Source organism: Lissotriton helveticus, chromosome 2_2 (genome assembly GCF_964261635.1).
Source record: "Lissotriton helveticus chromosome 2_2, aLisHel1.1, whole genome shotgun sequence".
Classification (NCBI taxonomy): domain Eukaryota; kingdom Metazoa; phylum Chordata; class Amphibia; order Caudata; family Salamandridae; genus Lissotriton; species Lissotriton helveticus.
In genome coordinates, this window is record NC_136060.1 from 310,998,895 (window position 1) to 311,025,754 (window position 26,860).

Below are 26,860 nucleotides of genomic sequence, written 5' to 3' on the forward strand. Positions count from 1 at the left end.
TTGGTCGTCCAGTAGCCACGGGGTGCCCAATGACCCAGCAGCCACTGTCCAGGGGGACCCAATGCGATGTTCAAGAGACTCCTGCAGAAAGGCACAGCGATGAGGCTCTGGGCAGAACCACTGAAGGAAACTGAGATGAGGATCAAGAGAGGGGGGTCTGTGGAGGAGGCTAACCCCCCAAGTCTCAGTGTCCCCCAGCCAGATTAAAATCTCTGGCCTCAGTCTCCCCCTCTGGGTCCCCAGTACAGTCTATGAGGAGTCAGTGGCCTTCCCCTGTTGTGAACAGGGCTCCAGGTTGAAGCACTCGTGTGCCAATCAGTGTTTCAGTCAGAGCTGCCCTTCCTTGGTATGTGGGAGCAAAGCCAGGCTCCAGGGGTCCCTCACACCATTGGACAGGTAGGTCCCATGGGGCTCCGGTGTCGCATCACTTCCTCAGGAGGCAGAAGATAGGAGCAGTTTCATGCACAAGGCCCCAGGGACCTCCAAACAGATACCAGTCTGGCAGCAGAAATGGGAGGTCGGGGGTCCCGCCCCTCATGACTGAGCTGTAGGTGGTTCCCTACCCCCAGACCCTGCGGCCCCACAGCACCTCAACTACCGGGTCCCACTGGCCAACCTGTGTATAGACAAATTTTAACAAGAGGGGGGAGAGAGAGAGTCAGTGGATTCAGTCTCCCGAGTCATACGAATAAACAAAGTGGAATCCACTCAAGGTGATAGTGATCTCTAGAGTGATGGGGAACACACAATGTTGTTTAAATGCCCCTCACACACCAACAGGCCCCTTGGTGTCATGCTTCATCATTGGGGCCTTCGCACCCCTCTACGGAATGCGGCGTGCTACGACTCGCGAATACGCAGGAGCACTTGTCGTGAACTAAGTGTGGGGGTGTGTGTTTATTACAAAAGAGTGAGTGAGGTGAGGTGAAAAAAGGTGAGTAGTTAAAAAATACCTGGCACGTGGGAGTAAAAAACTTTATTAAATCCCCGGCTGGTATTATTAAAATGAAAGTGCAGGGCGTGGTTTTAAGAGATACGTGTTAGGGTATCAAACCACTGTATTAAAAGTCAACATGTTTCGGAGGTCAAAGCCCCCTTCTTCAGGACAAGGGTTAATGCACTAACCCCCCTTACTCACATGTAAAATGTAAAAGTGAAAATAATAAATTACCACAATGTGTAATGTTCCTCACAATGTTAAATGTAAGTGAGTGTCGTTGCGCCCAATTGGCGTCAGAACCTGTGGAGACAAAATCATAGATAAACATACAAATCTAACTGTCACAGGTATGAAGAAGAAGAATCATGCTTCTCCGAAAAAACATCAGGTGAGACCCAGAAAAATAATTGGGACCTGGAAAGGAAAAAGAAAAAGACAAGGGACACTACAGACATATATACACGCAACACCAACAATACTCTGTGCTCAGGTGTCAAAAGAGCACAACAGAAAGGAATCCAAATCTTACTTAGAGTTCCCAAATACTGGACTTCATGAGCCTTTAGCGTATAGGGGAATCCTTCCTTTCTTAATCAGAAAAACTAAAAATCAATGTCAGGGATTCAGTAGGAGAACTACGTATTCAGAACGACATAGGTACAGTGAAAAACGGCTTCTTTCTGTGGTCTATAACTCACGGTTACTGCAACAGCTAATCGCCTGCCTTCCCACAACGCGGCTCGAATGAAGTGAGCTGCAAAGGGATCGAGGCCCTTATATATGTTGTGCCTGTCGGTAATTAGCAAAGGTTAATTGAATAATGCAACCCGGTGAATGCCCAAATACGGAGAGAAACTCTCCGGGCGTCCGGTGTTGCGCTCGCGTCCTCCGCTACTCTGGCGCGCATGCGCACTACCGCTACTGAAAGACGCATGCGCGGCAGACACGGCTGGTGCGCATGCGCCAGCGGAGACACTATGCTTGGACAAGGAGCACTTGGTAATGCGTTATAACCCCATGCAGCTAAATGGCGCTATGGATTAAATGTGAGGTGTTGAGGCAACTTGCTGACAAAACAAGTTGAGCCAAAGAGAATCTCGTATCTTACAGAGATCTATAGTAAAATGGGCTGCTGTTACATATGGAGTATCACACATGTTGGTTCAATGAGGAGAAAATTGGTTGTGAAAAAAGGGGGAAACCCCTGGAATCCAACCCTAGGGGTGACCCCACAATTACAACTCGGTGATACCTGTCCGCACTCACACAACAATCCATATGAACCCCAACATAAACACTTGTTGTATGTAACAATATGTGAACATCAACCACATTATGATGGGTAGTCAGATCTAGTGTTTATCTGAGAAGGTTCCATGGAATAGAATCGTTCAGCCCAGTGGTATCCGTTCCCAAACGAAACACCCACCGTTGTTCTTTCTCCAGGAGACCTGCCTCTGAGGGTAATTGTTCAATTATTGTCCACTGTAGCTCATTCACACAGTGTTGTCGTTCAATAAAATGAGTTGACATCTTAGTCGTTAACCTCTTACACCTGATGTTACTTTTATGTTCATTTAATCTGACCCTGACAGGTCTGGTGGTCATACCCACATATTCCTTTCCACATGGGCAGGTGATCAGATAGACTACATTCTTACTGTTGCAGTTCGTGAATGCACGTTGTTCCCATGTTGTTCCATTGGTGAAAATTAGATTCTTACTCTTTTTTGTGAGGTGGCAGTTATTACAGTTGCCACATGGGTAGTGCCCATGTACGCCTTGTAACCTCGTCTGATTTTCGATAGGAGGGGGTGGTCTGGTGTGAACTAGTATATCTCTTAAGTTTCTGCCCCTTCTGTGGGCAAAAAGAGGTTTCTCCAAAGTTAAGCCACCACTCGTTAGAGTGCGCCAATGTTTGTGAACCAGTTTAGTCACTTGGTTGCTAACCGGACTGTATGTGGTGACGCAAACAGTCCTATTTGCGACATTCTCCTGACGTGGATTGTCCTCCAGAAGGGCATCCCGATTGTTATTTCGTGCTCTGGTGAAGGCTTTTTTGATCACAGTCTCCGGATATTTTCTCTGTCTTAGTTTGGCACTGAGATCCATGGCCTGAGTTTTGTATCTGGCCACATCAGTACAGTTCCGACGGAGGCGTAGGAACTGTCCATACGGAAGGTTCTCTCTCAGATGACGAGGATGAAAGCTGTCAAATCTGAGGAGACAGTTCCTAGCCGTAGGTTTAAAATGTGTTTCCGTTTTTAACATGCCAGCTTCGTAATAGATATTCAAATCCAGGAAAACCATGTTAGTATTAGATGCCTGGTGAGTGAATTTCAAAAAGGCATTTTGATTGTTAAGCCAGTCGATGAATTCATTTATCATGGTTGCATCTCCATCCCAGATGACCAGGATATCGTCAATGTACCTTCGCCAGGTGCGAATCCTCGCCCTGTGAGGATTGTCTTGGTGCAGGATTTTCGTAGATTCCAAATGGTGGACATACAGTCCGGCCAGACTCGGGGCAAATGTGCTGCCCATGCTGGTCCCATGCTTCTGCCAGAAAAGAGTGCCCTCATATTCAAAAAAGTTTTTTTTGAGTGCCAGTGAAATGCACTCCATCACTACATTCCGGGGGGTGTGGTATTCCCAATTCGTAGAATGCAGTACCTCTTCAATGATTTGGATGGTTTCGTCGTGGGGGAGACTCGTATAGAGGCTCTCCACATCCAGGCTTAGCAACATCTGTGAGGTAGGATCAAAGGTTTGATTATTCAACAGTTGAAGTACTGTGTATAGTACTCCTCATGGGCCTCGACTCCGGATCCGCTGACTGGGCCTCCAAGGCGAGTACATCTCCCCAGCCGGCCGGCGTCAAACGAAGGGGGAATTGCAGCAGGGCCATTTCAGGATCAGTGCGACTCTCACACATCCACTCGGTGCTCAGGAGAGGGAACTCCCACAGGGTGGCAAGTTTGTGAGGTGAAGGCCCCGGTTCGCTCTGTGGCCGCCTCTGGATTCCCTCTTGACTGCCCTACAACCGAAGCGATAAGGCCCAGGGATGATGAGTCATGCTCCAGCTGCGACGTTCTCCACACCTAAAATAGCCGCCTCAGCGCTAGCTCCAGTCTCCTCACAGTCTCCAGGCATCTCTCCGCAGACACAGCACAGACAGGAGATGGACCTACAGCTCACAACCACACCATCGCGCACCCAGGAGACTTCCGTGGAGCGTTTCCGTCCCCGGCACCACCGCTCTCGGGGTTAGGTTCAAAAAGGTTGAAGGAGTTTCACCAGACTTCGGGGGCTCACAGGCTGACATTGGACGCTGATAAGTCTCACTTGGTCTGGATTATGTGCAGATCTCGAGGGTTGAGCTCAGCGCAATGCTAGGGTGCATCTGCCATGTTGGCCTCCTTGGCCATGCCCCCTCACCACCAACAAGACTAGAAAGTGTGGGGGAGGTGCAGGACTAGCACAGCCTCCCCACAAAAGGATTTAAGAAGCCCCACCATAAGTTTGATGGTACCTGCAAAAGAAAAACGAACTCAGGATTTTCTGTTCTTTTTTAAGCACTGCCCAGGCTGGAGCATGCACATCTTCAGCTGAGAGAGCTCCGCCCTCTGTGGGTCAAGTCTATGGCTGCAATTATAGAGGCCTGAAGGTGGTTAAAAGCAATGCACCTGTGGTAAAACACCCTCTAGGGGTGAAATGTATGGCGGACACCTTCTACAGGCAAAAGTCAATGGGGCCGATTACGATGGCGGGTGGGACTTCGTCCGTACCGCCATGGCAATGAGAAAAGACCGCCCGCATGGCTCTTGGCGGCAGCGCCGGTCCCATCACGATGCACTGTGGGAAAGAAGTACTAGCCACGGTCGGAATCCATTAAACACTGCTGTGCACGTGCGGAAAAGCAGAAATAACGTCCACGGTGGTCAAATTCACCACGGCAAGCTCACAAACCGCCGATACACCAGCAGAATTCCCGCTAGTGCAATTATGATGGTACCGCGGTGCTCGCGGTACGACCGCTTGTTACCGACCGCCGCGATTGTCAACAATGATGAATGTGAGCCCTGGAGACCGGACCAGCGTGGTCTGACCGCGGCAGTCCAGAGGAAATAGTAATGGCGGTCGAAGGCAACTACAGCACAAAACCAACAAATGTGGCTGTGCATCTGGCTTAACCAATAAAAACAACTAACACATCCCATTGACAGATACCCCATGAACACATAAAATACAAATCTCAACTCAACACTGACAACACACCTGACATGAACACTCCCTTTGGACACACCCACATAGCAGAGTATAAAACCAGCCCTTGGTTTTATCACAATTTCCAGCAAAACTCCAGAAGTGAAGGGCCCCACCATATTACACAAACAAAAGGCAAACCTGCACACATCACCCCATCAACAACACACCCACACCCATACCACACACATCATCATCACCCCCACCCACAACTGCACTCCTAACCATTCAGCACATCACACACCATGGCACAGAAAATGCCAAAATTCACTGATGGTGAGTTGTTGGTCACGGTGGATGAGATCATAAAAGTAGAGCCATACATCTTAGGAAGCAGGGTACAACAAACCCCAGCAGTCAGGCAAAGTCAAATGTGGCAAAGGATAGTGGACAGAGTCAATGCTGTAGGGAAAGTGCCACGCAACAGAAAGGAGATCAGGAAGAGGTGGACTGACCTCAAGAGCAAGGTCAAGGAGAAGAACTGAAAGAACTGGGAGCTGGCCAAACGTACTGGCAGTGGACCTCCCATCCCACCAAGAACATTTAACCCATGGGAGGAGAAGGTGCAGGGTATACTGCACCAAGAGAGTTGCACTGGAATCAATGGTGGATTAGAGTCTGGTAAGTACCAACAAAACCCTGCCATAATACAGCAATGTAGTATTTTGCACAACTATAAAACTACTTTTCCTAGGTCCAAATGTTCTCATGTCCAAAACACTCCCCCCAAACAGGTCTCACAGATCCCACATCAACTCTCTTATTCAGCATCAATGTATTTAGCAAGATGTAAGCGGTGGCAAATGTACAGGCAGCCTGCACTACAACTCCCACCAGGCCCCTTCGTCCCACTGATCAGCAGGATGGAGCCCTCCCCCAGAAGCAAGTGGCAGCCATTGCATTGTTCACCTTTACCTAACAGGTAGGTAGCCATCTTCCCAGGGAGGGTTGAGGGTGGGTGGGAGCCCTGCACCACTACTCCCACCATACCCCTTGTCCCACATCATCATCAAGATGGATCCCTCCCCCACCCCACCCAGAAGCACTTGGAAGCTATTGCAATGTTCATCTTCACCTAACAGGTAGCTAGCCATCTTCACAGGCAGGGCTGATTGGGGGTGGGAGGCCTGCACCACTACTCCCACCATGCCCCCTGTCCCACAGCATCATCAAGATGGATTCCTTCCCCATCCCACCCAGAAGCATGTGGCAGCCATTGCATTGTTCACCTTCACCTAACAGGTAGGTAGCCATCTTCCCAGGGAGGGCTGTTTGGGGGTGGGAGGCCTGTACCACTACTCCCACCATGCCCCCTGTCCCACAGCATCATCAAGATGGATCCCTCCCTACCCACCCCACCCACCCAGAGGCACATGGAAGCCACTGCATTGTTCACCTTCACCTAACAGGTAGGTAGCCATCTTCCCAGGGAGGGCTGAGGGTGGGTGGGAGGCCTGCACCACTACTCCCGCCATACCCCTTGTCCCACATCATAATCAAGATGAATCCCTCCTCCACCCCACCCAGAAGCATACAGCAGCCATTGCATTGTTTACCTTCACCTAACAGGTAGGTAGCTATCTTTCCAGGGAGAGCTGTTTGGGGGTGAGAGGCCTGCACTACCACTCCCATCATGCCCCCTGTCCCACAGCATCATTAAGATGGATCCCTCCCCCACCCCACCAGGAAGCATGAGGCAGCCATTGCATTGTTCACCTTCACCTAACAGGTAGGTAGCCATCTTCCCAGGGAGGGCTGTTTGGGGGTGGGAGGCCTGTACCACTACTCCCAGCAGGCCCCCTCATCCCTCAGATCATCAAGATGGATCCCTCCCCCATCCCACCCAGAAGCATGTGGCAGCCATTGCATTGTTCACCTTCTCCTAACAGGTAGGTAGCCATCTTCCCAGGGAGGGCTGTTTGGGGGTAGGAGGCCTGCACCACCACTCCCACCATGCCCCCGTCCCACAACATCAAGATGGATCCCTCCTTCACCCCACCCAGAAGCATGTGGCAGCCATTGCATTGTTCACCTTCACCTAGACGGTAGGTAGCCATCTTTCCAGGAAGGGTTGTTTGAGGGTGTTAGGCCTGCACCACTACTCCCACCATGACCCCTGTCCCACAGTATCATCAAGATTAAGCCCTCCCCCACCCCGCCCAGAAGCATGTGGTAGCCATTGCATTGTTCACTTTCACCTAACAGGTAGGTAGCCATCTTCCCAGGGAGGGCTGTTGCGTCCAACTCAATTGCCATATGACCTCTGTGAGTGCAGAGTAGTGAGTGAAGACTAGTGAGTAGTGAGTGCAGAGTAGTGAGTGAAGACTAGTGAGTAGTGAGTGCAGAGTAGTGAGTAGTGAGTGCAGAGTAGTGAGTAGTGAGTGCAGAGTAGTGAGTGCAGAGTAGTGAGTGCAGAGTAGTGAGTAGTGAGTAGTGAGTGCAGAGTAGTGAGTGCAGAGTAGTGAGTAGTGAGTGCAGAGTGGTGAGTAGTGAGTGCAGAGTAGTGAGTGCAGAGTAGTGAGTAGTGAGTGCAGAGTAGTGAGTAGTGAGTAGTGAGTGCAGAGTAGTGAGTGCAGAGTAGTGAGTGCAGAGTAGTGAGTGCAGAGTAGTGAGTAGTGAGTGCAGAGTAGTGAGTAGTGAGTGCAGAGTAGTGAGTGCACAGTAGTGAGTGCAGAGTAGTGTGTGCAGAGTAGTGAATGCAGAATAGTGAGGGCAGAGTAGTGAGTAGTGAGGGCAGAGTAGTGAGTAGTGAGTAGTGAGTAGTGAGTGCAGAGTAGTGAGTAGTGAGTGCAGAGTAGTGAGTAGTGAGTGCAGAATAGTGGGTAGTGAGGGCAGAGTAGTGAGTATTGAGTGCAGAGTAGTGAGTGCAGAGTAGTGAGTGCAGAGTAGTGAGTGCCGAGTAGTGAGTGCAGAGTAGTGAGTGCAGAGTAGTGAGTGCAGAGTAGTGAGTAGTGAGTGCAGAGTAGTGAGTAGTGAGTAGTGAGTGCAGAGTAGTGAGTGCAGAGTAGTGAGTGCAGAGTAGTGAGTGCAGAGTAGTGAGTGCAGAGTAGTGAGTAGTGAGTGCAGAGTAGTGAGTAGTGAGTGCAGAGTAGTGAGTGCAGAGTAGTGAGTGCAGAGTAGTGTGTGCAGAGTAGTGAATGCAGAATAGTGAGGGCAGAGTAGTGAGTAGTGAGGGCAGAGTAGTGAGTAGTGAGTAGTAAGTAGTGAGTGCAGAGTAGTGAGTAGTGAGTGCAGAGTAGTGAGTGCAGAGTAGTGAGTTCAGAGTAGTGAGTGCAGAGTAGTGAGTGCAGAGCAGTGAGTGCAGAGTAGTGAGTAGTGAGTGCAGAGTAGTGAGTAGTGAGTAGTGAGTGCAGAGTAGTGAGTAGTGAGTAGTGAGTGCAGAGTAGAGAGTAGTGAGTAGTGAGTGCAGAGTAGTGAGTAGTGAGTAGTGAGTGCAGAGTAGTGAGTAGTGAGTAGTGAGTGCAGAGTAGAGAGTAGTGAGTAGTGAGTGCAGAGTAGTGAGTGCAGAGTAGTGAGTAGTGAGTGCAGAGTAGTGAGTGCAGAGTAGTGAGTAGTGAGGGCAGAGTAGTGAGTAGTGAGTGCAGATTAGTGAGTAGTGAGTAGTGAGTTCAGAGTAGTGAGTAGTGAGTGCAGAGTAGTGAGTGCAGAGTGGTGAGTGCAGAGTAGTGAGTAGTGAGTAGTGAGTAGTGAAGGCAGAGTAGTGAGTGCAGAGTAGTGAGTGCAGAGTAGTGAGTAGCGAGTAGTGAATGCAGAGTAGTGAGTGCAGAGTAGTGAGTAGTGAGTGCAGAGTAGTGAGTAGTGAGTGCAGAGTAGTGAGTGCAGAGTAGTGAGTAGTGAGTGCAGAGTAGTGAGTAGTGAGTAGTGAGTGCAGAGTAGTGAGTGCAGAGTAGTGAGTGCAGAGTAGTGAGTGCAGAGTAGTGAGTGCAGAGAAGTGAGTAGTGAGTGCAGAGTAGTGAGTGCAGAGTAGTGAGTGCAGAGTAGTGTGTGCAGAGTAGTGAATGCAGAATAGTGAGGGCAGAGTAGTGAGTAGTCAGGGCAGAGTAGTGAGTAGTAAGTAGTGAGTGCAGAGTAGTGAGTAGTGAGTAGTGAGTGCAGAGTAGTGAGTAGTGAGTGCAGAATAGTGAGTAGTGAGTGCAGAGTAGTGAGTAGTGAGTACAGAGTAGTGAGTGCAGAGTAGTGAGTGCAGAGTAGTGAGTGCTGAGTAGTGAGTGCAGAGTAGTGAGTGCAGAGTAGTGAGTAGTGAGTGCAGAGTAGTGAGTAGTGAGTGCAGAGTAGTGAGTAGTGAGTGCAGAGTAGTGAGTGCAAAGTAGTGAGTGCAAAGTAGTGAGTAGTGAGTGCAGAGTAGTGAGTAGTGAGTGCAGAGTAGTGAGTGCAGAGTAGTGAGTGCAGAGTAGTGAGTGTAGAGTAGTGATTGCAGAGTAGTGAGTGCAGAGTAGTGAGCGTAGAGTAGTGAGTGCAGAGTGGTGAGTGCAGAGTGGTGGGTGCAGAGTGGTGAGTGGTGACTGCAGAGTAGTGAGTGCAGAGTAGTGAGTAGTGAGTGCAGAGTATTGAGTGCAGAGTAGTGAGTGCAGAGTGCAGAGTAGTGAGTGCAGAGTGCAGAGTAGTGAGTGCAGAGTAGTGAGTGCAGAGTGGTGAGTGCAGAGTGCAGAGTAGTGAGTGCAGAGTAGTGAGTGCAGAGTGAAGAGTAGTGAGTGCAGAGTAGTGAGTGCAGAGTAGTGAGTGCAGAGTAGTGAATGCAGAGTAGTGGGTGCAGAGTAGTGGGTGCAGAGTAGTGGGTGCAGAGTAGTGAGTGCAGAGTAGTGAGTGCAGAGTAGTGAGTAGTGAGTGCAGAGTAGTGAGTGCAGAGTTGTGAGTGCAGAGTAGTGAGTGCAGAGTTAGTGTGCACAGTGTAGAGTGAGTGTGCAGAGTGAGTGTGCAGAGTAAGTGTGCAGAGTGAGTGTGCAGAGTGAGTGAGCAGGTTGAGTGGGCAGAGTGCAGAGTACGAGTGCAGAGTTGTGAGTGCACAGTGTGAGTGCAGAGTGTGAAGTGTGTGAGTGCAGAGTGTGAAGTGTGTGAGTGTGTAGGGTGAGCAGTGTGTGAGCATGCAGGGTGAACAGTGTGTGAGCGTGCAGGGTGAACAGTGTGTGAGCGTGCAGGGAGAACAGTGTGTGAGCGTGCAGGGTGTACAGTTTGTAAGTGTGCAAGGTGAACAGTTTGTGAGTGTGCAAGGTGAACAGTTTGTGAGTGTGCAGGGTAAACAATTCCAATCCAAACAACATAATTCCATTACACACCACATGCATACACTCCATAACACATGGCTAAAAGACTTTGCCATTTACAATGCCATTAGCTTTAACTCAAATAAATCCGAGACCTATTGCATTTCCAATGCTTGTTTGACAAGTGCCTCTAATTGTTGGCACGGGGATGAGTTTGATGTTGGGCAGTGTGTCCTTGCACTCCTTGGGGACACATTTCAATTTTTGCTGTCAGTTGAGAGTGTGCAGTGTGTGACTGCAAAGTCTGAGTTGTGTATTGTTGTTAAGCCATGTGTGTCATGCAATCGGGAGCTACTTGTGCTGTCCTACTCAGCCAGACTGACATTTTAGTAGCTTTTTAACCTGTCTTGCTGTCACTTGTCTGATTTTCGTTACAGATGTAGTGTTTGTTGTGGGTAATAATGGAATCCCCTATGTGTGCTTAGGATGTCTACACATTGTGATTAACTGGTTAATGTGTTTTTGAATGTACAATCATCCCCTACTGATGTATACACCACTTCAGTCGCATGTGTGCCACATCATGCAGTCACAATGTGTGACCCTCACCAGCACTTCATGGTGTGAAGTTGTGCTGTGATTAGCTGCTCGGTGTACTGGACCTATGTGCCACTTAGAACACTTTAGCCTGCATTTGGGTGTCATTGTAAGGTACCTGCTTGCAGTCATGGTTGCACATGTGCAGTGCATGTGTTTAGGCAGCACATTCCGCTAGTCATGTTGTTTGCATCTGTGTTTTGCTTTTTTGTTCATCTGTGGGTGTGGTCAGTGCTGTATGTGTGTTTGAAGAGCTACAGTGGCATTGGCTGTGTGTGATGTGATGTGTGCGCTGTGTTGACTTGTGTGCTGTATTCACATGCTGGGTGAATCAGATATGTGTGATAGGGTTATGGTTGTTGTTGCCAGACTGCTTACTGGGCATGCAGTGCTGTCAGTGTATTCTATCATCTGTGTTTGCTGCCACATCAAGCACATCTGTTGTTATTCATGTATTTGTGATGGTCACATGTCACTATGTGCTATTACACATTGCTGGGTGTGTGATCCACCCAATGTCAACTTTCTTTGCACATGGCTTGGGTGGTGTTTGGCCAACTAGTGTTTACTCTGCCTCTAATGTGTTTCACACATGATTACCTATATGGCACCAGAATGTTGGTGGGGTTTGGTCCCCGATACTCACCTTGCCACTAGCAGGGAGGGGGACTGACACCAGGGACACCTGTGTGGCAACTGAATGCTGGTGGGGTTTGGTCCCTGATACTCACCTTGCCCCTAGCAGGGAGGGGGCTGACACCAGGGACACCTGTGTGGCACCTAAATGCTGGTGGTGTTTGGTCCCTGATACTCACCTTGCCACTAGCAGGGAGGGGGGCTGACACCAGGGACACCTGTGTAGCAACTGAATGCTGGTGTGGTTTGGACCCTGATACTCACCTTGCCACTAGCAGGGAGGGGGGCTCACACCAGGAACACCTGTGTGGCACCCGAATGCTGGTGGGGTTTGGTCCCTGATACTCACCTTGCCACTAGCAGGGAGGGGAGCTGACACCAGGGACACCTGTGTTGCAAGATAATACAGGTGTTGTTTGGAAACATTACACCTATGACCTGGTTGACAGACATCACTATCCCTGATTATCAGATGGGCACACATTTGGATATGGTGCAGGTTGTGATGGTACTAGCTGTAATTGTATCAGGTAATGACAGCTGCTACTAGTGGGGGCACACAATTTACTTTGGGCCCAGGTCCCACTCAATCCTTACCCCCTCACTGAGACTGCGCATGCGTGGCACTGGCCATGCCTAATAGGTGGTGCGGATGTTTTCCTGCATCCTCACCGCTGCGGTGACGTGACGGGGATAAGGCGGTGCTGACTTTGTTGATGGATGATACCGGTGTGTAGCAGTGTGTTGTCCACTTGCGGCGCCTTGAAATGACACTGGTGGATATGGTTCTGTGTCCACCAGAATGTCTGGAGTGGACAGGAAGACATTTGCCGGTCAGGTGTAGTGTGTTGATGTTTTGTGCAGGTGTGCATTATTTTCCGTAGGAGTAACGTCTCCTGTAGGCACTCTTGTGTAACTTCTGTAGCGTTGTAACGAACTTTCAAAACACTTTTGTATAAAGTTTTAAAATCTTCATTTTATTGTGTTCATAATATTATCTTCATAATATGTCACATCATATATTAGGCCCAATGCATTTCGGACGAGAGCCCTTCATCAGGGAACTTGAATACACGAAAAAGCGTGAACAGACAGTGGCAGTAGATAATTTTTAAAGAAACCTGCATGTATGCGCGCTTAATTTTCGTTCACCATTCTTACACATAGACCGGTCCTGCACCTAGGCACGACACATTCACTTAGTTTCTTTAAAAACGATCTACTACCACTGTCTGTTCACGCATTTTCATGTATTCATAAGCTAGTACACTAAGATTACCACAATATGACATGTACTAAAAAGTTGACATGTTGTTTATATGCTTTTCATTTAAGTCCGCTTTTACTTGTTTGCTTGTAGATAACAAGTCTCCTGATGAAGGGCTCTCGCATTTGGCCAAATATATGACGTGACATATTATGAAGACAATAATATGAACACAATAAAATGAAGATTTGAAAACTTTACACAAAAGTGTTTTGAAAGTTCGTTACAACGCCACAGAAGTTACACAAGAGTGCCTACAGGAGACGTTACTCCTACGGGAAATAACGCACTCCTGCATTTACGCACCCTCAGCACAGAGAGGGTTTACCTGTTTGGCACCACACACCTAATTCAGATATACAGATTCCTTGAAGAACCCCCGAGTGCAATTTCCACATTCCACTTTTGGACAACCATTTTACTGTGTGCAGATTTGTGTCATTGACATACTTGAGGCGTTATGCACAGCAGTGGCGTCTTTGTTGATGGTAGATCAGGAACAGCAGTGGTAGGGCCTGTAGAGCAGGATCCATTGCAGTTGCGACCGCGTGGAGCACTCAGGGATTCCCGTTTTGCTCCGCAGTGTTGCTTCCGCCGCGTTTCAATGGGTGGTTTCTCCGACCCGGTCCGATGACCTATTTAAGGCATTGTAATTGGTGCGACGGTCTGAAATCATTCTGGAGGGCAGACTCTCGCTATTGACTACGTCCGCCCTCGTTGCGGAACCAAACTACTGGCGGGACTGGAAAAACCAAAGAGGACGGTAATTGGGCTATGTCGGCCCATCGTAATGTGGCGGTCGGGGAATGGCGGCCGTTATTGGCAAAACAACACCTGCCAGGCCGGCGGAAGGCCACACAGGCTAAGCGGTGGCGATCCGCCCGCCATCGTAATCGGCCCCTATGATTGCAGATGTTGTGATCAGAAGTATCATTATGTTTTAATTGTGATTTTCATGTTTTAAGATACTAGTAGCAAACAAATCACGGGCATATCTTTTTTTCCTGTCAATGATTTACTGAAACAATGATGCTGACAACCACTCGTGGTCAAATATTCATGCTTTATTGCCAGAATTAAGCGTGTTAATTCCCCGTTTTATTCACTCATTACATTTAAGTGCAATTTCATGTTTTGACATGTGGTTTGCTGAACTGGACCCCCTTTTGGGGGGAGGGTCCAAAGTGATTATGCAATGTCGCCATCAGCCTTATTAATATTTATAAACTACTGTAAAATATAGGACTGGGCGATAAATTCCGTTCCGCTCGCGGAATTTGGGTAATTTGGGTAATTTCGCGTTCCGCGAAGCACGCGAAATTGCCCAAAATTCTGCGTTCCGCAACTTTGCGAAATTTTTTGCTTGTTCGCGTTCTCAAATGCGTGTTTGCGAGAGATTTCCCCCGAGCACGCAAAAAGCAATTGCGAACAGCAAAAAAGCATCGCGAACAAGCAATTCTGCGTGTTCGTGGAATTTCTGTGTGTTCGTAGAGATTTTTACCGTTTTGTGGAGATTTGCATAACGCGATTACGCAATTTCCGCCCACCCCTAGTAAAATATTGAATAGTGTTTGTGTAATGTTTTTTTCGTTTTCCAAAGAAAAAGCACAAACTAGACAATCATTTATTGAGTATTATTATTGTGTGTCCGCAAATGGGGATTTCTGGCCCACACAATCTCCCTTGAGTAGGACTTGGACTACTCTGCTTGGCAACCCTGAGAGAGTCAAGCGTTACGATAGGGTGTTTGGTTCCCAGTGGAGGACAAATGTGGACTCATTACTTGTACGGGCCACAGAACTAATGGTCAGTTTTCTTACACCCCTGAGGTACTATTATCCATAGGGTCACATATTATAAATGAAAGAGGGCAGAGCCTGGTGTGGGCTCTTTAATCAACGTCTTCTTTCTATTTTGTATTTATGTGTTTGGACTGGTAATAAATGTTATGTGTGTGTACGAGATTTGGGTCAGGTGTATGGTGTGTTCCTAGCCCCTACAATTCAGACATTTCCACTGAAGCTTCCGCTGAAGCACAATTGTATTCTTAACTTGTAAGTAAGCTACTATGTGAAGATCTCCTCCCAGAATTGGTGAATATCATCCAAGTGGAGATCACCGCCTAGGTGTGGGTGAAAATCTCCATATGCTAATATTTCTGCCAGACGTTTCCCTTTGTGAATAAGCAGTGGAGTGCCATAAGGCATAATTTTACTGTCTACATAACCTTTCAAGGCTAACTGTGCAGGTCTTATCTTTTGGTGAGATGCTCCTTTTATAGGAGCAACAAGTGAGTCACCATACTCTTCCTGAGTCTCAACCAAGACCCAATAGAGCGTCAGTACTCTTGAGCACTTACTGTCACAGCTCGCACGTCCAACATTAGTGCAGTGCTAGTCCTGTGTCTGTTGTGCTTGTGGGGGTGGTGCTTGTTTCTCTGGGCCCTGCCACCCTTGATCCTACTGGGTCAGTATAGACACTCTCGGACCGTTACCAGCAGCGACTCCTCTACAATGGTGGAGGAGCGTTGCCCCACTACCTAGCTCAGAGCCAGCAAATGAAAAATAAAATGCTGTTCTAGCAGGAGGGGCAGACCAGAGACATGGGAGGTGAAGGGGGAGTGCTATGTGTACTCTCTAAGTGTGCATATGTGTTTGGCCAGCCAACTCAGGCCGGCCATACACACATGAGCACTTAGGTTTCTCCATCCCAGCAGCATTAAACAACCAGGTTGGAAAAACCACATAGACACCCTGGTCTCAGTGTTGCGTCTTTCCAGACTCATCAGGCCAATCCTAGTGTTGCCCTGTAGCACAAGAAGCTGCCCTGTGGCATGGGGATTAGATGGGAGTCTGTTTCAAGGGCTGCTGAGACCAGGAAGAAGGCAGGAGGTGCAACACAACGCAAGAGGTGGCCAGCGGCTTCAGGTAAGTTTTTTATTTATACATATTATTACTAACATCCCCCTACGTAAGTCCTACTGTGCCCTATCCCGTGCTCCCCCTCCCGCACTCCATTCACCCGCCCACCACCCTTTTTTTGCGATGGTAGCCACTGCCACTCACCTCCGTCCCACCTACCTCCATTGTGCTGAGATCACACACGAGTAATCGTAAGAGTATGTACTTGTACCTAATTAGGCAGTCAACTCTAAACGTGGCAAAGTTTAAAAGCTGTGTTCTAGCTGAAAGCCACGCTTGGCTTAATGTGCTGTGTGGTAGTTCTGATTTTGTCGCTCATTTGTTTCCTGAGTCTTGTATTTCACACCTACTCTTCGCATCCAGCTCCTTGGACCCCGCTACCTCTACCTTTGTGTCCCTGCTCCCATTATCTTGTATCTTCTAGCCTAATTTAACCCTGTATTCTTACCTACCTGGATCTTTATCTCTCGTGGGCTCGCTGTCAGCCCAGCTCATTTTTGTAATGACACCTGGATTCTCCTGAACACCTGCAGCTCACCACCAAATTCTACTGCATCTGCAAATACAGCAAAACTAATATAACATCATAAACACAGGTCAGTACACTGAGACAAATCACTGACAAAATATCGAAAGACATATTATCGAGCTACAATTATATTGATACAAAATTATCGATATCATTAATATTGACATCAAATACTTATTTAAGAACTTACAAAAATATCAAAGATACAATATTGAAGTACAAAAATATCAATATCACAAATATCGCTAACATACTTATCGAAATTCTAAAATATCGACGTTCATTAAAAAACATTGACTAGGTAAAAAATAGCGTACACAAAAATATCGACAAATTTAAATATATCGACTATATGAAAGTATAATAAATATAAAAATAAAACGACATAAATATAAATAAATTACTAAAATCACAATGCTAAATTAATCATTACCAATAACAGTTTTACTACATTAAAAAATCAATTAACACAGCAATAAAATTACAAAAAATATTAACAACATTACTACATAAAACACATTAAATATTACTATTAAAATGCCAATATATATTATTATATATAACAAAAGCTATTTAAATATATATACAGAATTATACATAACTTACTTCTAATTAGCATTTTCCTTATTTGGAAACTAACTACAAAAACATTTTTTTAAAAATACAAATTAACTAATACAAAGACTCCAAATTCAAACTAACCAATAAAATCGAAATTACATCCAAAACACTATGGGGTTGATTCCGATCCGGTAATGATTCTGCACGAATCGTATCTGGAGCCCTCTCCGTGCGACTCGTACACACGCCGTACGACCCGACGAGTACGATCCGGACCAGGGCATCAGGATGCGATCCGTACGGTCCATGTCAGGTAAGGGCGATTCGTATGGAAAAGCGCACAATCACATACACACCGTACGGTACATACCCCCTCATGATCGCAGGGGTACACCCGTACACCCAGCGTACATGGGGTACGGTGTGTACCCCTGCAATCATGGGGGGTACGCACCGTACCCGTGGGGGCGTTCCGTCCCTGTTTCGGTGCGAACTCTGCTTTTACGGCTGTTTTCAGCTCCCGTAAAAAAAGGGTGGTAGGGTGCGTACCCGTACAGATATCGCATACATCGGGTTCCAACGGAGACTCGTACGGGGATTCGAGTCGTACAGTCTCTGTACGATTCGTACGGAGTCCGGCTCCTGGTACGAATCGTACTTGGTTCTACATACGCGGGACGTTGCAGGGTACGATTTGTATGGGAAAAACGCTCCGAACGGCTATTCGGAGCGTTTTTCCCCGAATCGGAATCGACCCCTATATAAACAGTTAAACTTCATTCCTATTCCACACCCAAAAAAGAAAACTAAAGAAGGAGAAACTCTACAGGAATTCAACTACAGATATAAGAAGATCAACATATACCCAATAATTAACTCTATCAAAAGTAAGTAAACTAAATTAAACTCAATAATACTAAAAGTAAAAAACTTTAATCAATATTATACATAAGCTAAAAATTAATCAATGTCTTCTTTCTATTTTATATTACCACTACAGGAAACTCTAGAGGAAACAAACTACAGAAAAGCCACAAAAAACATACAACTAGCAAAGTAAGTATTTACTAACCCATCTTAAACAAATGGATTAAACAACAACCCAAACTCAAAACCAATCCAAGACCCCCTACCCACCCCTATTAAAAATATAGAAACAAATGATAAAACAAATGTACTTTTATTTTTCAGACAAAGAAAATACAGAAAGAACATTCTACAACTAAAGAGTAAACATCATCAAACTCAAATACATAAAGACCAACTTTGTAAGTATATTGTAAATAAATGTTTCTTTGTTTAAATTAAAATACATGGAACAAAATATTTAATAACAATAATATATATTTGTCATAGATTTACCTACATCAAATTGACTGTAGGAGCAGAATTTATAACAAGCCAGAAAGATTTTTTTTTACTATGCTATATGGGATACACTTACACACAGGAAAAACAATTTGGATTAAAAGTTAACTGGAAATGCTGTAAATACTACTCTAATGAATGCTGCAGGCATGCTACAACAAGGGAAGCAACAGTACTGTATACTAGAGAACATAACCACCCACAAAACGGGACAGAAATAGAAGTCAGATCTGCATTGGAAACATTAAAGGAAGCTAGCACAAGTTCTCAAAAACCTACAAGTGTAATTTTAAAAGAGCAGCTTCCCAAAATTTCTAAAACAGCTACTACACAAATGCCATCTGTAGCTTCACTAAAGAGAACTATAGCATGTACTAAAAAAACTACAACTACTTCCACCCCAATTCCTAGAACATGAATCGAAGTTATTATAAGTCCAGAACAAAGTATCACTTTAAACAAAGAACCATTTGTCATTTTTGATAATAAAAACAATGACAAAAGATTAATAATATTTGGAACTGCAACTAATCTCTTAAAACTACAAGAATGTCAATACTGGATGATAAATGAGACCTTTACAATATGTCCCAAGCCGTTTTTCCAACTATATACAATACATGGGCTACATCAGAATTGTAATATACCATTAATTTACGTATTATTACCAAACAAACGGAACTCCACATACATGAAACTATTAAATACAATAAAACAAAAAACGAATAACTTTTCTCCTCAAAAAATCATCCTAGATTTTGAACAGTCAATGATTAATACTATATCAAAAACACACCCCCATACCTGCATCCAAGGCTGTTACTATCATTTCAAACAGTGCTTATGGAGACACATTCGAAATCAGCACTAAGCATTGAATATGCAACTAATTCTTCTTTTGCATTTCAAATAAAAAAATTAACAGCACTAGCTTATGTGCCTGACACAGATGTCGCAGAACATTACAACATCTTAATGCATAGCACTTTCTACAAACAACATGAAGCAAAACTAAGGGGCGGATTAGGATTGCAGTAAATCTGCATCCTCCGGGCCGGCGGAAGCCACCGCCGGCCCGGAGGATGCGGATTCACCGCTGCGGAGGCTCCAAAGACCCACCGCCAGATTAGGATGGCTGGTGGGTCAGGAAGACCGTCCGCCGCTTTTCCGCCGCGGTCGCATTCCGACCGCGGCGGTAAAGCTCTGATATGGTGCCGGTGTCTATCAGACACCGCCAGCCATATTAGGGTGGGGCAGAAGACATGCTTTTCCGTGGCGGCTTTTCCGCCGTGGAAAAGCATGTGGTATTTCATTTTTGGGGGCTTGTTGCGAGCCCCCAGGGTGTTGGGGGTGTGGGGGGTGCACATGGGGGGTACCTATGGTACCCCCCTGCATATGCATGCTCAAAGCGGCAGGCACCGCGCGGTGCCTGCTGCTTTGTGCATGCATATGCAAAGCATGCACTTTTAACCTTGCGGCGGGCGCTGCTTCAAGCAGCACCTGTCGCAATGTTAAACATAGGGTATGTGACCGCCAGAATGGCAGTCACATCCTAATCTGCATGGAGGGAACGCCGCAGCCCCTGCAGATGTTCCCTCCACCTCGGGGGTGGCGGACGGACGCAGGTCCGTCCGCCATCCTAATAGGCCCCTTAGTCCACTATTGGATTATTTTGAGGATACATGGGTTGGCAGACCACACAGATCTGGCCACAGAAGAAACCCTAAATTCTTAATTCCCTGGTGGAACATATACAGAAGCACATTAAATGGGGAATCCAAAACTAATAACGCAGCCGAAGGATGGCATAATGCCTTTTTTCAATCAACAGGCAGAACCAAACCAACACTTGAAAAATGTATATCATACCTACAAAAAGAACTGAGTTGCCAATTATGATGGCGGGAAGTCTGCCACCGTTGAGCCGGGCCGGTGGTGAGGACCGCTAGCCGTGGTGGCGGATTTCCCACCATCACCCTGAATATACCCACCGCTAAATTAGGATGGCGGTGGGAATGGGAAAGGTAGAGCGGCGGACGGAAAGACCGCCGCTGTGGTCCCGCAAGGTGGTCCTTTTCTGCCGCCTTGCGGGACAAGTTACTATGGGGCAATGGAGGTGGTGACATGCAGGCACCACCGTGTCCATTTGCATGCCTTTCTTGGGCGGAGATTCTGCTGCAAAAAGACAGGCGGTAAATGCCTTTGGGGGTCTGTTGTGGGCCAACGGGCGAGTGGGGTGGAGTGGTGCATGTGGGGGGTACCTATGGTACCCCCCTACATATGCATGTAGAAGGTGGCCGGCACCGCATGGTGCCTGTCACGTTGTACATGCATATGCACAACATGTATTTTTACATTGTGGCGGGTGCTGCCGCCCGCCGCAATGTAAAAATACAGGATGCTGTCAAAAACATGAAGGGGAGGTAGAGCCAATCGTTGGATTTATGCTCCACTGGGTATTCAAATAAACAAGAGAAATCCAACATTTAGTGGGAAAAGAGAGTGATCAATGGATATTGAAGCACTCAGTGTTTGTGAAAATACCCCTCACACACCAAAAGGCCCCTTGGTGTCATGCTTCATCATCGGGGTCTTCGCACCCCTCTATCGGGATGCGGCGTGCTGCGACCGACGACTACGAGGGAGCACTTACAATGTTGGCTATGTGTGGTGTACAGTGTGTGGGTTGTGTTACAAGTGAGTAGGGAGTGTTGTGAAAAGTTTTAAAAAGTACCTGGCACTAGAGCGGGAAAGAAAAAAGTTTTATTCTGTGCTCTGGCTGGTACCGTTAAAAAGAAAGTGCAGGGCGAGGTCAACCTGTTGTATTAATGAACAGGACCTCCGATGTGCTTATGTGTCGACATGTTTCGGAGACAAGCTCCTTCTTCAGGACAGGGGCACAAACTCCCTTCCCTACTCACGTCTTTTGCTACGTAAAACTGTGTATTTACAGAAAAGTGAATTTTACTTTGAATAGGCTAAGTGTGCCTACAGCGGTCTGCTACAAGCACAATGACCTGTAGAAAGACAAAAAAAAAGATTTACCTAATGGTTACCCATGTAACGGGTAGTTCATGCAGGTGCAGTCACCTGGAACCTCACCATTTGCTTAGCGATAAGCTTTCATAAAAAAGAAGACTCACTACACATACAACATGAAACATATAGAGTACTAGGATTTTATCTGTAAACCTGAAATTCATACTTGTGAAGCTTGGTTGTGGGCTTCATGAGCAAAATAGGAACGTCGGGGTGCTGCTCCAATGGCAATATAGTCAGGACGCTCTGATCACCGCCTTACCCCGTCCGCTGCTCCGCTGGTTGTGGAGTAGGTAGCGGATTAGGCTATTTATAGGCATTTTCGTTAATTGGGCGGAAGGTGAACTCATCCCATGTTTGGGTATTCCGCTGTGTGGCCATACAGGGCGTCTGTATGTTCCAGATGCGCTGACATAGGATAAGCGTCTGCGGGCGCTGGAGGTTTGGTGTTGCGCATGCGCGTTAGCCTGGCACTGTTCAGCGGCGCATGCGCAGTTAGAAGTGTCTCGTTTGGTGCGCACGCGCACCTGACACACGCATCTCTTGTGCGCTGTCTCCAAAGCGCTTGTGTCCATGAGCCCCGTATCGTGTGTCTGTCAGATGTTTTACAGATGTGCACTACGTTAAAGTTACAGACGTTCTCATTGTCTGGGTATCACAAAAGGACAGAGAGGGCAGATTTAAGTTAGGAGTCAGTCAGAGTAGAACAATGTCCATTTCTTCATTTTCAGTTCGGCGGACATAGTTGTGTAGACTAGGCACCAGTTGTAGTTCAGTTTTTGCGCTTGGTTCGCTCATTGGGTGGTCTTTTACGTTGATAATTGACTCCACGGGACATCGTCGTTGAGCCCGTTCAGGTGGGTCCCCAGACGGAACACCCACCGTTGTTCTTTCTGAAAAAGGCCCACCTCAGAGGGTAATTGTTCGATGATAGTCCATTTTAAATCATTCACACAGTGTTGGGATGTCAAATAATGCGTGGCCATTTTCGTGGTACTTTTTTTACAGCGGACATTACTCTTGTGTTCGTTCATTCTTGTCTTCATGGCTCGTGTAGTCATGCCTACATACTCGAGGTTGCACGGGCACCTAATGAGGTAGATCACGTTCTTGGAGTTACAATTTGTGAACCTTCTTTGTTCCCATGTCGAGCCGTTGCTGAAGCTGAGTCTAGTGCTTTTATCAGTCAAATGGCAGCTACTGCAGTTACCACACGGAAAGTGTCCCTTAACACTTATGGTTGGTTGTGTGGACGTAGTCACTGGTTTTGGTCGGGTGTGTACCAACATGTCTTTGAGGTTGCGCCCCCTTCGGTGTGCAAACATCGGTTTTTCTAAGTCCAGTCCTCCACATGTTAGTATTCGCCAGTGTTTGTTAACCAGTTTCGACACCTCATTGGACACTGTATTAAAAGTCGTAACACATATTGGTCGTTTATTTTCAGTGGGGTCCTTCGATCGGTCTTCCAACAGCGACTCTCTATTGTTGTTTCTTGCCCTTTTGAAAGCTTTGCTGATAATCCTATTTGGATATTCTCGTAGTTTGAGTTTCTCCTTGAGTTCACCCGCTTGTCTCTTGAATTCGGACAGGTCTGTACAGTTGCGCCTGAGGCGTAAAAACTGTCCATAAGGTAGGTTCTCGCGTAGGTGTCGGGGGTGGAAACTGTCATACCTTAGTAGACAGTTTCTCGAGGTGGGTTTAAAGTGAGTAGTCGTTTTTAACACCCCTGCTTCCGCGTAGATATTGAGATCCAAAAACACCAATGTTTGATTTGAAATGGTGATCGTGAATTTTAGGAAGGGGTTTTGATTGTTGAGCCATTCCAAAAAATTCTCAGCGGACAGGCAGTCGCCTTCCCAGACGACCAGGATGTCGTCGATGTACCTCTTCCAGCATTTTATTTTCGATCTGTATGGGTTTTGATCATGGAGAATCTTACTCGTCTCGAGGTGGTGCACATAGAGACCAGCCAGGCTTGGAGCAAATGTGCTTCCCATGCTGGTCCCATGGCACTGTTGGTAGATCGTATTCTTATACTGGAAAAAGTTTTTCTGCAGGGCCAGAGAAATGCACTCCAACACCAAACCACGTGGTGTTTGGTACCTCCATTGTGTTGAAAAAAGCACTTCTTCAATGATTATCAACGTTTCATCGTGGGGGAGGCTGGTGTAAAGGCTCTCCACATCCAATGATATCAGTAGTTGGGTTTTGGGGTCAAATGTAGTCTCTTGAAGTAGTTGCAACACGGCCTTGGTGTCCTTTAAGTAGGTGTTGGTAGATTGTACTAACGGTCTCAGGAAGGCGTCAGCGAATTTGGACAGTGGCTCTAGAATGGAACCAATACCCGAGACTATTGGGCGGCCTGGTGGTTGGTTAAGATTCTTGTGGATCTTGGGAATGCTGTAAAAATACGGGATACGTGGTTTTTTCTGTTCCAGAAACTCTCCTTCCTTTTTGCTCAGCCAGTCATGCGCTAAGCCTTCCTCGATCATTGCTCCAATTCTGATCCTGAGGTTCTCTGTTGGATCTTGGTGTAAGACCATATAGTTGCGTCTGTCTGACAAGAGTCGTAGACATTCGGTGTCATAGTATTCGGTGGATTGCAATACTATGGCACAATCAAAACCCCTTCCTAAAATTCACGATCACCATTTCAAATCAAACATTGGTGTTTTTGGATCTCAATATCTACGCGGAAGCAGGGGTGTTAAAAACGACTACTCACTTTAAACCCACCTCGAGAAACTGTCTACTAAGGTATGACAGTTTCCACCCCCGACACCTACGCGAGAACCTACCTTATGGACAGTTTTTACGCCTCAGGCGCAACTGTACAGACCTGTCCGAATTCAAGAGACAAGCGGGTGAACTCAAGGAGAAACTCAAACTACGAGAATATCCAAATAGGATTATCAGCAAAGCTTTCAAAAGGGCAAGAAACAACAATAGAGAGTCGCTGTTGGAAGACCGATCGAAGGACCCCACTGAAAATAAACGACCAATATGTGTTACGACTTTTAATACAGTGTCCAATGAGGTGTCGAAACTGGTTAACAAACACTGGCGAATACTAACATGTGGAGGACTGGACTTAGAAAAACCGATGTTTGCACACCGAAGGGGGCGCAACCTCAAAGACATGTTGGTACACACCCGACCAAAACCAGTGACTACGTCCACACAACCAACCATAAGTGTTAAGGGACACTTTCCGTGTGGTAACTGCAGTAGCTGCCATTTGACTGATAAAAGCACTAGACTCAGCTTCAGCAACGGCTCGACATGGGAACAAAGAAGGTTCACAAATTGTAACTCCAAGAACGTGATCTACCTCATTAGGTGCCCGTGCAACCTCGAGTATGTAGGCATGACTACACGAGCCATGAAGACAAGAATGAACGAACACAAGAGTAATGTCCGCTGTAAAAAAAGTACCACGAAAATGGCCACGCATTATTTGACATCCCAACACTGTGTGAATGATTTAAAATGGACTATCATCGAACAATTACCCTCTGAGGTGGGCCTTTTTCAGAAAGAACAACGGTGGGTGTTCCGTCTGGGGACCCACCTGAACGGGCTCAACGACGATGTCCCGTGGAGTCAATTATCAACGTAAAAGACCACCCAATGAGCGAACCAAGCGCAAAAACTGAACTACAACTGGTGCCTAGTCTACACAACTATGTCCGCCGAACTGAAAATGAAGAAATGGACATTGTTCTACTCTGACTGACTCCTAACTTAAATCTGCCCTCTCTGTCCTTTTGTGATACCCAGACAATGAGAACGTCTGTAACTTTAACGTAGTGCACATCTGTAAAACATCTGACAGACACACGATACGGGGCTCATGGACACAAGCGCTTTGGAGACAGCGCACAAGAGATGCGTGTGTCAGGTGCGCGTGCGCACCAAACGAGACACTTCTAACTGCGCATGCGCCGCTGAACAGTGCCAGGCTAACGCGCATGCGCAACACCAAACCTCCAGCGCCCGCAGACGCTTATCCTATGTCAGCGCATCTGGAACATACAGACGCCCTGTATGGCCACACAGCGGAATACCCAAACATGGGATGAGTTCACCTTCCGCCCAATTAACGAAAATGCCTATAAATAGCCTAATCCGCTACCTACTCCACAACCAGCGGAGCAGCGGACGGGGTAAGGCGGTGATCAGAGCGTCCTGACTATATTGCCATTGGAGCAGCACCCCGACGTTCCTATTTTGCTCATGAAGCCCACAACCAAGCTTCACAAGTATGAATTTCAGGTTTACAGATAAAATCCTAGTACTCTATATGTTTTATGTTGTATGTGTAGTGAGTCTTCTTTTTTATGAAAGCTTATCGCTAAGCAAATGGTGAGGTTCCAGGTGACTGCACCTGCATGAACTACCCGTTACATGGGTAACCATTAGGTAAATCTTTTTTTTTGTCTTTCTACAGGTCATTGTGCTTGTAGCAGACCGCTGTAGGCACACTTAGCCTATTCAAAGTAAAATTCACTTTTCTGTAAATACACAGTTTTACGTAGCAAAAGACGTGAGTAGGGAAGGGAGTTTGTGCCCCTGTCCTGAAGAAGGAGCTTGTCTCCGAAACATGTCGACACATAAGCACATCGGAGGTCCTGTTCATTAATACAACAGGTTGACCTCGCCCTGCACTTTCTTTTTAACGGTACCAGCCAGAGCACAGAATAAAACTTTTTTCTTTCCCGCTCTAGTGCCAGGTACTTTTTAAAACTTTTCACAACACTCCCTACTCACTTGTAACACAACCCACACACTGTACACCACACATAGCCAACATTGTAAGTGCTCCCTCGTAGTCGTCGGTCGCAGCACGCCGCATCCCGATAGAGGGGTGCGAAGACCCCGATGATGAAGCATGACACCAAGGGGCCTTTTGGTGTGTGAGGGGTATTTTCACAAACACTGAGTGCTTCAATATCCATTGATCACTCTCTTTTCCCACTAAATGTTGGATTTCTCTTGTTTATTTAAAATACAGGATGCGCCAGCCAGTGTGGCGGGCGCATCCCAATTCATATAGCGGGACCGCCGCACCTATGGCGGGCGGTCCCTTTTGCATCTGCCGCCCGCCATCGTAATCGGCCCTAGAGTTATCAAGAGTTCCGAATGGAACAATCCATAACTCAATTAACTCCAAAAACATCAAAACAAACTAAACAAATGCATAAATATCTAGAACAACAAGCAAAATTGTACCCTAGTACAAAAGGCCTGGAATACCTAAACATAATAGTCAAAATTCTTCTTTAAAGCATTAATACAAATAAATTACAAATTACTAATCTTTCAAACATACCATAGAAGTTAAATTTATTTATTTTATCACAAATAATTATTACTGTGTGTAACATATTTTAAATGTTTTAATAAAATATATATACACACATTAATTATAGTAATAAATAAACTTACAAAGTTTATTCCAAATGCTGTAAAATCCATTGTCTGCTAACGCAATCAAAATATAAAAAAAAATTCCCCCTAAAAATAAACAAATTC